Source organism: Orycteropus afer, unplaced genomic scaffold, assembly GCF_000298275.1.
Source record: "Orycteropus afer afer isolate SDZICR_OR568_19922 unplaced genomic scaffold, OryAfe1.0 scaffold00032, whole genome shotgun sequence".
NCBI lineage: Eukaryota > Metazoa > Chordata > Mammalia > Tubulidentata > Orycteropodidae > Orycteropus > Orycteropus afer.
This window is the reverse complement of record NW_006921619.1, coordinates 15,018,971-15,029,919: the sequence shown is the minus strand read 5'-3', so window position 1 is coordinate 15,029,919 and position 10,949 is coordinate 15,018,971.

The following is a 10,949-nucleotide window of genomic DNA, read 5'->3' as shown; positions in this document are numbered from 1 at the left end:
ATCTTCTGTGTCTGTGTTAATTGGTTTCCCTTTTCTTTGTTGAAGAGGGTCTGTGCAATCCTTCTGCCTAGTCCGCCATCTTGCCGGAACCCTAGTTCTTTAAAGTTTTGAAGAGCAAAGATGTTTCTTTGAAGACTAAGGTGCACCTAACCCAAACCATGGTATTTTCAATTGCCTCATATGCATGTGAAAGCTGGACAATGAATAAGGAACACAGAAGAAGAGTTGATGCTTTTGAGTTGTGATGCTGGTGAAGAATGCTGAAAGTACCATGGAGTATGAGAAGAACAAAGAAATCTGTCCTGGAGGAAGTGTAATTGGAATTCTCCTTGGAAACAAGAATGGCCAGACTTCATCTCACCTACTTTGGTCGTGCTATCAGGAGGGTCCATTCTATGGAGAATAATATTATGCTGGGTAAAGTGGAGGGTCAACCAAAAGGGGAAGACCCTCAATGAAATAGATTGACACAGTGGCTTCAATGATGGTCTCAGGTATAGCAAGGATTGTGAGGCTAGTGGATGACCACGCAGTATTTCATTCTGTTGTACATAGGGTCGCTGTGACTTGGAGCTGACTCTATGTCACCTGACAACAACAACAACACATATATATGAGGGACAGGTATTTATAGCCAAGTTTCTCTAATCTTCCAATGTTTTATTTCCTTCTAATATCTTCTAAATAATCAAGGCAAAGTTAAAAAAAATAAATAAATAACAATAAATCCTCTAATGGAAGAAATAAAAACAAGCAATTTATACAGTGTATTCTTATCATTTGGAAAAAATTATGTGGACCCATCATTACAATGCAAAATAAAAGAAAGAAAATACACAAACTCTTATTGGTAATCATTTCTGGTTGATAAGGTTATGCCCTGAAGAAAATATTTTCTTCTTTATACTTCTCTGTATTTTTCAAATGATACAGTGAATATGGATCATTTTTATATTAATAAATAGACCACAAGAAACACAATTAAGAATACTTTCTAGGGTAATTTTTCATTATGAAGTTATTTTCATTTATGAAAACGAGTATTTTAGATGGTACAAACCTATAGAAAGCTATACAATTGCAAGGAATTTTCCCTGGACGTTGTGTATAATAAAAGAGAGACAAAATTATGTCACCATGAATAGGATATATAAGAATATGCCTCAATTCCTTGATGGATTGTCTTGAGGCTGTAAATGGAGAATTTATACGAAGTAATGGAAAAGTCTATACTCTTCCTACTTTGAAATATACACAGAAGTGAGGCATAAAGATATTGAGTGGGAATTTAGAGTATTTCTGTTGATTTGGTTGAGTGAGGGTGGAATATTTTGGCCTACGGTCACTAGGTCACAGGGAAGGATCTCATCCCATATTCTCTGCACAGACAGCCACTGGCTCAAGGAAAGAAATGACCCTTATGAGGTATTTGGATAGGGAGTATGGCAGCCATGAAATTACACAGTTCATGCTCTGGTTGTGAGAAGGATAATTTACTGACATCCACAACTGCTTCTCCTTGGGTCCACATCAAGTTGCCCCAAGGCCATGCTTCCTCTGCAGTGTTCTCAGCCAGTGACTGAACCTGGTGAGTCTACTGAAACAAGCTCATTCCTGTGAGCGACCTCATGCCTCCAACAAGTGATTTTGATTTGAGATCAGCTGAATGGTCTAACTGAACATTTCTTAAAACTGTGCTTCTCCTCTTTATCCTTGACAATTAGTCTACTTAATAAGTCATTTATTTGCACATCTAATTCCATCTCAAAGTCTGCTTCTGAAGAGGTTGCAAGGTGGTACAAGTAATATTGAGTGTGGTCCAAGAAAATAGATGGAGGCTGGGTATTTGGTACTCCCTACCCATCAAACAAATATGATGCCATCCTGAAGGGTCTATGGAGTATGGACAGTTCCTGGCTCAAGGTGGAGCGTATCTCCTATAGATTTCATAGATGGTGATCTGAGAAAACACCCCATTGGAGTAGACTCTTGCAGGTGCACAGATTCAGGCATTTGTAAGATATGATGGGAACAACACATACATGGACATCAGAGTTGTACAGTTACTGCTAAGGTGCATTGGTGCTCTGTGGAGGGATATTGAAAAACTGAGGACTTTCAACAAGCAGCTGAAGACTAAATATGAGAGCCATATGATTTCTTTGGTAGCTTATGGATATCTAAGTGCCTCTTTGTACGAATAAATAAAGCTGTACATTAAACGGAGAATTTGCTAGTTATAGTCCCAGAATTAAAGAGACATTTAAATGCTAAATCAAGGCTGAGTGGAAAAAATCTGGGACCCTGAAACACGGGCTAGGGATATCGAATTGAAACCTCTGATGAAGTTGATTCTATAGACTCCCTTAAACCACCAGAGCTTGTATAGATGGACCAGCAGTTCTTAGTTAGAGAGACCCATTCTCCCATGCTGGAAGATACTGCAGAGTCCTCTTCACCACAAAGCAACAGATGTCCTTTCTCTAAAGTGCTTCCATCTCCTCTCTTGGCTGCCAAGCCCCTAAGTAGGGTTATATACCAACAAAGCCCAATTGGGGATATACTAGAAATGATATGTGACAAAGTAAACTACATACTGAAGGAGTTGCAATAATTAGCTAGGATGTACCAGCAGAAGCCAGAATACTCCTGGTGTTAGATTTTGAGGCTACTTGATTGAGAGGGCTGGACTACATTAAAAAAGTTCACTGACTTTGGGTCACTTTCTCAAAATAGAGGATTTAACACCTTGGCAAGGACTCTAGAGGATGGGACAGTATCTCTGCTGGGATGGCTCATAGCAGCCTGAAGAAACTAAAAAATTGCCTATGCTGAGGAGGACTTACCTGTTTTCTGGGCACATAGAATCCAGCCTCTCCATGGGAGGAAAATGAGGCTGTCTGCTTCTGTAAAGATTTACAACCTTGCAAACCCTACCAGGCTGTTCTACTCTGTCCTATAAGGTTACTATGACTTGGAGTCAGCTCAATGGTGGTGGATTTCATTTTTTGGTTTTGGAGAGATAAGAGGAAAATATCAAGAGGCTAAAGGAAGTGGGCATGCTGAAATGGATATATAATGTGGGGTCACAGGTCCACCATAGAAGTATGTTCAAAGGAGGAGCCCCTACCCCATTGCTGAGTCCATTCCAACTCATAGCAGCCCTATATGGCAGAGTAGAACTGCCCCATACTATGGTCTCCAAGGCTGTAATCTTTAAGAAACTGTCTCATCTTTCTCCCACAGAGCAGCTAGTGGGTTTGTACCGCTGACCTTTCAATTAGCAACCGACCACTTAAAACACTGCTCTATCAGGGCTCCTAAAGGGGGTTCCTGGAGGACACATTATTCACCAAGGCCATCAAGAATGTGCTTACAAGAGGGACAGCATCATTAATAAGAAATAGGAGAATGGTCACAGAGCTGAGCTAGTAAATATCCATGGTGATGATAACTCTCTTTCCACACAAAAGACCAGGAGACAGGAGGCTGCAATTACCATAATGATGCACAAGGTCAGAGATGTATCCAAAGGTGTTTGATCAGCATGGAGTTGTGGAGGTGGTTATAGAGCATGGTATCCCTAAGTACAGAACAGATGTTGTTGTTGTTGTTATGCGCCCTTGAGTCGAACCCGACTCATAGCGACCCCTCCTTGGGTCTCTGAGGCAGTATCACTATTGAAGTAGATTACCCCATCTTCCTTCCAAGGAGTGGCTGGTAGATTGGAATCACCAGCCTTCTGGTTAGCAGTCAAGTGCCTTAGGCACTAGTCTACCAGAGCTCCCATAGAACAGATGGGTAACCAATAACGTGCTGTTTAACATTTACAACCAGAAAAGGGAAAAAATGGGAAACAGGAGGCAGAGGTTGGTCACAACAATGTAAAGTCACAATCCCTTACTTGATTTCTTGACCTGAGTCTGGAACCCATTGACTAAAGAGGTGTCCAAGTACACAGGAAAAAGAAACCTACAACACCATGGCAAGTACATACTATGATGATTCTTTCAGGCTTCCCTAAAGAATGTTGTTGTTGTTGTTAGGTGCCTTATGCCCAGAACAAAATTCATGGGTGTGCACAGGCACAGGATCCTGCACTTAGGAGAAGGGCCTCTTACTCTGTTTAATGCTTCACACATAGAAGGAAACAGAGAACCTGGTAATTCTCTTTGGATTCTGGAGAAAACATATTCCATGCCTATGGAATAGTGGTCTGGCCTATACATTGGGTGGCAAGGAAGGCTTCAGCTTTGAGCGGGGCCAGAGAAAGAAGGGAGTCCATATTATATGCAGGCTGTTGTTGCCAGTGCCTCTACCACTTCAACATAACAGACCCTGGGGTGTTGAAGGTGTCAATTGTAGGAAAAGCTGCAGAATTATGATAAATCCCAGGGAGAAAATTACTCCTGATATTCCATCATAAATTCATAGCATCCACAGCAGAGAATTATATACATTTTTTGTGTTACTGAACCCTATTAGTGATGGAACATGATGACCCAATGTCAGGCACTACACATTATGAGCTGGGTTCTTTCATATCTACAAAGCCAAAACATTAGGCCCATATCAGTTCACCAAAAAGTGAAAATGGTACATCCAAGGTTGAATCCTAGCAAGACCAGAGCCTATTCAGCTGCATGAACAGGTAGTGCAGAGATCCCATCGTAATTGTGCCAGCAACACTACCTTGCACCTATGACCAGCTAAAGGATATAAGAAACACCTGTCAATTACCTGCAATAACACTTGTACAGGTTGAACAAGTTGGGTTTATTATTTGCTATAGCAAGGAAGAACATATACCATGAGGATACATGGGACAGCTCAGTAGGAGTATGTTAGATAGGATTGAATTTGTATTAGTTTATTTGTGATATGATTTAAGGAAGTGGGAAATGCTATCTATTGGATGCTGTCAGAAAGTGGGATAATTTTATGGTTGGATAGCTTAATGAATCTCACATATATAGCAGGAAGAATGAAGTAAAACTAAAGCTATAATTGGATAAAGCAGCAGCAATCATTCTTAATATCTAGAATAGAGGAATGCTTGGTCATTTTTTTTGTTGTTGTTTGAACAATATTAATTAATGTTTTTGGCTATGTTAATAACTGATTACTGAATTGTCTTACCTTTGTTTGGTCCATCACTATCATCCCCAAAATTATCATAAGGAGAGGTCTTGTCTGATGATATCATTCTGTAAGATTGTTCTTGTGGTCAATAAGACACAGAGATCTAGCTGTGAGTTCAAGGCCAGCTCCAAGTACTACCAAGGCTTAGCTTTTAGGGGCTGTTTTTCTTGTATTCAAGGCCAAATTTGTTAATGGGTTGGCTTGGTAAGTGGATGCAAGTAAAAAATGGACAGAAGTGGTCTTACAGCCATATTTGAGGATGACATTGAAAGACACTGGAGAGGGAAAAAATCTTCTCAAAGGGTGGAACTATGAATAATGCACTAATCATCTACTTTGCATGGAAGGAAAGTTGGCTTACATAGTGGTCCATGGTCTGGCCATCTTGTCAGGGACCTAGAAAGAAAAGAACTCTAAGATTGGATGTCTAGATAAGAAGCTTGGACATAGGGGAGTGGACACAAAGTGTGAAGATTTTTATATCACATAACAGTCATCAGATCTTAAAAGCTTGCAAGCAGCCATCTAGATGCAGTGATAGGTCTCTCATCCAGAGTAAAGAAGAATGAAGAAAACCAAAGATTCATGGAAACAATTATTCCAAGAGACTGGTACAACATGCAATCCTTAGCCTATATGACTATGAGACCTGAAGAACTAGATGGTGCCCAGCAATCACTGTTAACCACTTAGAGGGGGATCTATGTAGGATTCAAATCAAGACAGGACCTAACCGTACCTTGTGAAAGGATTACATTGTCTTTCCTTGACTGGGAAGTAGCTGTGGGAGAACAATGTGGAACAAACCTCAAAATCATTAATAAAAAAAAAAAAAAAATTGGACAAGTTTTCCTGGTCTGATAGAGCCTGGTGAAACCCCTGAGATGATGGCCCCTAGCTATCCTTCAGGTCTACCATTGAACCTACTCCTGTGGCTTCCAGCCAAACAAAAGGCAGACATATGAGCTGCACATTTACATTAGGTAGATACACTCCTTGGAGAGATCAATCATGGGAGAACAGAAGGGCTGTGTATGTACAAAGAGACAGCTCAGGGGGCAGGAAGTGCATGGGAGGGAAGAACACAGGAAGAGATAACTGTGGGGAGGAAGTAGGAAGAGAGCTGTTGCATTATGGGAAATTGCAGTCAATGTCATTAGACAAAGTACATATGAGCTGCTGTATGGAAAATTAATTTACTCTGTAAACTTTCACCCAAATCATGATAAAAATTGGAAAAAAAAAATAACACCCATCAGAACTCAGGAAAGTGAACCCCACAAATAAACAAATGCAATTATGTAAATATGACCAATGCCATTAAGGAAACAACCAACCAAAAAAAATGGCTTAAATTATTAATAATGGTGGTGATGGTGATAGATCTATTGTAGCATAACAAAACAAAAAACCAAACTCACTGCTGTAGAGTTGGATCTGACTTATAGCCACCCCTCTTTGGGTTTCTGAGGTAGTATCACTGTGGAAGTGGATTGCGCAACCTTCCTTCCAATTTTAGGGTAAATAGTTAGGAAAAGGGAGCTTAAGTGGCTTAGTACCTAAGGCATTTGACTGCTAACCAGAAGGCTGGTAGTTCAAACCCACCAGCCACTCCTCGGAAGGAAGATTGGACAATCTACTATCATAGTGATACTGCCTCAAAAACCCAAGGAGGGGTCACTATGATTTGAATCTGACTTCATGGCAGTGACTTTGGTTTTTGGTTTGGAATTAGGAAAAGTCTTTCTTAAGAGGTTCTATTGAAGTGAAAACTGGAGGTTGAAAAGGAGTAGCCATGCGAAAAGCAAGGTTAAGAATATTCCAGGTGAAGGAATGGCATATATATGATATAGACTTGAGGTGGGGAAGAGCTTATAGCTTTCAAGGGTTTTAAAGAAGACATGACCAAAGGAAGTGAGGGGGAGATGACAGAAAGGAAGATTGACACAGGCAGAGGCCAGATCTTACCAGGCCAGGAAAGGAGTTTAAGTTTTATTCTGAGAGTAATGGAAATATTTTTGAAAGATTTCACATAGAGAGTGACACAATCTAATTAATATTTGTAAAAGATTACTTTGATCTACTGGTGGAGAATGGACTAGAGGTGGGGTAACAGTAGAACAGGAAGATTAGTTAGGAAGCTTCTGCAATAACCATGTGGACTATTAACAATCCAAATCAAGACAGGACCTAACCCTAAATTGTGAAAGGATTACATTGTTTGTCCTTGAGTGGGAAGTAGCTGTGTAGGTGGATGACACAGCCTCCCTCTTACAGCTGCCATTCCAGTATCTGACTTCTGACAAACTCTGCTCCCAAAACATATGGTATGGTGTGCATATCAGCAGGATCAGTACTGGTTTAACATTAAGACCTCACCCTCTGTGCCACATTCTCCCAAACATCCACCCTCAACATCGTGTTGCTGTTATTCAGGAAAAAACATACTACATATCAGTGTCTTCTCCATATTGAAATAAAAGGAGAGGACCTAACTAATGAAGAAAATCAATTGTGTGAGTGCTTATATCTGTGTACCTAGTATTTCTTGCAAGTGTCTGAATGCAATAAAAAAGGAAAAAAAAATAGTTCCCTCTTAATCTCATTGAGCCAATGAAGTTGCCTGGGATGACATCAGTATAGGATGCCACTTCCCAAAGGAGAACAGAGTCCTCAAGAACACTCATTAACCCTGGATCTAGTACATCTGATTAATCTTCAAAAAGACACACAAAAAAGTCATTGAATAATAGTAACAAACCCATGGCACTGAAAAAATTTCAATTCAATTCTTATCCACTCTCTGTTAATGGTGTCAACAAGGAGCTCTGGTAGTGCAGTGCCTAAGGCACTTGACTGCTAACCAGAAGGCTGGTGGTTCAAAACCACCAGACACTCCTCAGAAGGAAGATGGGGCAATCTGCTTCCACAGTGATACTGCCTTGGAAACCCAAGGAGGGGTTGCTATGAGTCAAAGAAGACTCAACAGCACATAACAACAACAATGGTGTCAATGGAAACAATGTAGGTATTTCAAAGAGATCAGAAAAAAAAAAAATAAATAAAGAGAAGCATTCCTTTTGCTTTGCTTTGGCTCACAGTTGATGAGATAAACTTGGTTCACAATTTACTGTACACAAAATTCACTTTTCATCCATGTAAAAAAGAAGTCTAATGGGAGTCTTGAAGAGATGACTAAAAGTTTTATTGAAGTAATTTCTCATTTCTGGTTTGCAGTGTAGTAAATTACTTAGTATAGCTTTTCTACCCATAAGTTATTGTATATTCAGTGGTGGAATGAGCAAATGAGGAGCTCCTGATTGTAAATGTTATCCACCTGGGTTATTTCTGTTGGGCGTGGCACATCGCAATGTTATGGGAGGTTCTCTCTCAGGTGCTTAGAGTTCTGATGCTATGATTGGCTAGCTTGGCCACTCTGCCAAGCTCAAAAGGAGGCCTCCTAGAGGCAGTATCTCTCTCTGACTGCTGGCTGAGGAAGGACGTGCTCCTGCAAGAGTCGTGCTGCTACAAGAGACACGTGCTGCTGGAAGAGACACGCGCTGCTGGGAAAGAGACTCAAGAGACATGTATTGCTGAGTGAGACACCGAGGGGCATGCACTGTTGGGAGAGAGACTGTGGGAGACTTTTGGCTGAGAGATGTTGGGCTGGGAGAGAGACTGAGTGTTTTTTCCTGAACTTGAATTGTAACCTGGTGCTTCCCTAATAAACTCCATAATCTGTGAGTTCTGTGTGGCCACTACAGTGAATTATTGAACCCAGGAGAGAGGTGGTGATTTTTGGGAGGAACAGTAGGTGAAAGGGCTGGAGGGAGGCAGTATGTCCGGCCTTGAAGTAATAGGCCTTGGGCTATTGATGGTGATTCTGTCTTCCTCTTGTGGGATTAGAGGAGGTCAGAACATGTGGCCTCCTTGTCCTTTTTGCATAGTTCATGAATATTTTTCATTGGAAATGTGAACTTAATGGATATAAATTCAGAAAACATAAGAACAAAATGGTACTGTTAGACTGGTGGTATCTTAACTAAATAGTAAGAAAAAGACAAAGAAAAAAAAAATCATTGTATGTAATTACAGTATTTTTCTCCTTGAATCCTAGACCCAAAACTAGTTCTACTAATTCATGAAATCCATACTCAATGTCTCAAATCTTGGGGGTGTGGAAGGGGAGTACGTCATATTACTGAGAGGCAGAGAGTTTTGTGAAGCTTTAAATTTTACTATTGAAGTGTTGTGCATGTGCATTTCTTTGGAAAATCATTAAAATACTCTTGTTCATAATCCCAATGGAATAATAAGGGCTTAGTGTTTGGGTAACAAACTATGACATTGTTGATCAGCGATCTAGTTTCTTGTTGAAAACAATAAAAGGCAAAATAAGTTCAGGGGCAATTTATGTAAATAGCTCATAATGTATTTAAACCAAATTGTGCCCTAAATTTGTTTGGAAATGAGATACAAAAAGAACAAAGCCAAGTAAACTAAACAGCCAGAGAAAGTCAAATATATGATAATTTTTTATATTTCCTGCCTCCTGTGGGATGTTATTTGTCATGGTCTAACACCATGATGGGAGCTCTGGTAGCGTAGTGCCTAAGGCACTTGACTGCTAACCAGAGGCTTGTGGTTCAAACCCACCAGCCACTCCTTGGAAGGAAGATTGGGCACCCTGATAGTTGCCTGTCTTCCTGTGCTTCTTACCGTGAAAGACACTGTGTCCTTCAGTAACCCTGGTTTACCACACATCCAAGAATTCAGATCCATCAGCTGAACAATGAATCATAAGAAAGCTCATTTCTATAACTGATGACAGGTGAGCTGGGACCATGAGCGTTATGAAGGAAAGTTCTAATACTAGATTCTACCCACTGCTCTAATTCCTTGCAAATCCTCTTTACTCAGTCTGATCCTCTCCTTAATAAATGTCTCTTACTAAAATATTCTCAGAGATTTTTCAGGAGTGTCCACAGCATCTACTCCAAATACACACACTTTTATGTACCCCCTTTCTCTCTCTCTCTCACACACACAAACCTTCCTTCTCTATCTTATTTAGAAACTGAAATTTGGTGGCATAGTGCCTAAGGCATTTGACCGCTAACCAGAAGGCTGGCAGTTCAAACCCACCAGTCATTCCTCAGAAAGAAGGTTGGGCAATCTACTTCTGTAGTGATACCACCTCGGAAACCAAAGGAGGGGTTGCTATGAGCCAGATCCAACTTGACAACAGTGAGTTTTTTGAGATTTTATAAATTATTTTATTGAAAAAAAAAGTATGGTAGTTAATGAAAACACATCCTAAGAATGTGTTGTGATTTTTATATCTCAAGCAATTTAAGATTCCTTTTCCCTTTTGATAGGCTAACCTTCACAAATCTATTGTATTGTTATTAAGTCAAAAGAAATTTTGAGTTATGTTTCTTACCTTTTAATTAAGTTTTACTCTCAAATATCAGAATAGCATAATTATGAATTTTGAGACACTGAATATTGGTAGCAATCAAAATTATATTATGATTTTTTATTTTATTATTAATCATGGTCATCTTAAATATTATATAAACACATTAAAATGAAAAATATTATACATTGCTATCTACTCTCTTATGTTTTGGTATTTCCTTCCAGACTTTATCTCAAGACAGAAATTTAAGTATGTGAAAGACATTTGGGAATATATATATATATACAAAAAACAAACTGTTGAGTCAGCTCCGACTCATAGTTACCCCTCTTTGGGTTTCCGAGGCAGTATCACTATGAAAGTAGATTGCCCCATCTTCCTTCCG